The 652-nt window shown below is 35.0% G+C and overlaps 1 protein-coding gene across 3 annotated transcripts in view; it reads right to left on the bottom strand.

Annotated features, from left to right (window-relative positions):
- Window positions 1-652, bottom strand: part of LOC111861327 (E3 ubiquitin-protein ligase Su(dx)) — a 56,844-nt gene that overhangs the window by 34,216 nt on the left and 21,976 nt on the right. The gene's annotated exons all lie outside the window — the stretch shown is intronic.

Raw genomic sequence — 652 nt, 5'->3', positions numbered from 1 at the left:
CATTTCGTTTAAACACATTTTAATCAACCTAACTAGTTTCATGGGTATCCCAAACTCTATTGGAATATTGTACAATACTTCCCTCCTAACTGAATCATAGGCTTTCTTGAAGTCTATGAATAGCTGATGTACTGTCTCAACGTACTCCCATTTTTTCTACAATATCTGATGAATGCAAAAGATCTGATCTGTAGTTGATCTATCAGATCGAAATCCACACTGATGATCCCCAATAATTTCATCTATATATGGACTTAACCTTGAAAGAAGAATATTGGACAAAATATATATGAAGTTGATAGCAGTGATATCCCCCGATAATTACTACAGTCAGTTTTATCACCCTTCTTGTGAACTGGTACAAAAATAGACTCCTTCCACTGATCAGGCAATTTTTCCTTATGCCAAATAGAAGTAATTAGATTGTGGTTCTTAGAACGTAATATTTCGCCTCCTGCTTGAATAAGTTCTGCCAGAATTTGATCACTACCTGGCGATTTATACCGTTTCAATTTTGCAATAGCACTTTCAACCTCAAAAGGGCTAGGATCAGGTATTAACAGCTCAGCTGTATCGATTTCTGTCTGCTTTTATTATTATTATTATTATTATTATTATTTAACTGCAAATGGGTTTTCACCCAGTGGCAGTG

Source organism: Cryptotermes secundus, unplaced genomic scaffold (genome assembly GCF_002891405.2).
Source record: "Cryptotermes secundus unplaced genomic scaffold, Csec_1.0 scaffold230, whole genome shotgun sequence".
In the NCBI taxonomy this organism is placed as follows: Eukaryota; Metazoa; Arthropoda; class Insecta; order Blattodea; family Kalotermitidae; genus Cryptotermes; species Cryptotermes secundus.
The sequence above is the reverse complement of the archived record's forward strand: the minus strand, read 5'-3'. Positions and strand labels throughout refer to the sequence as shown.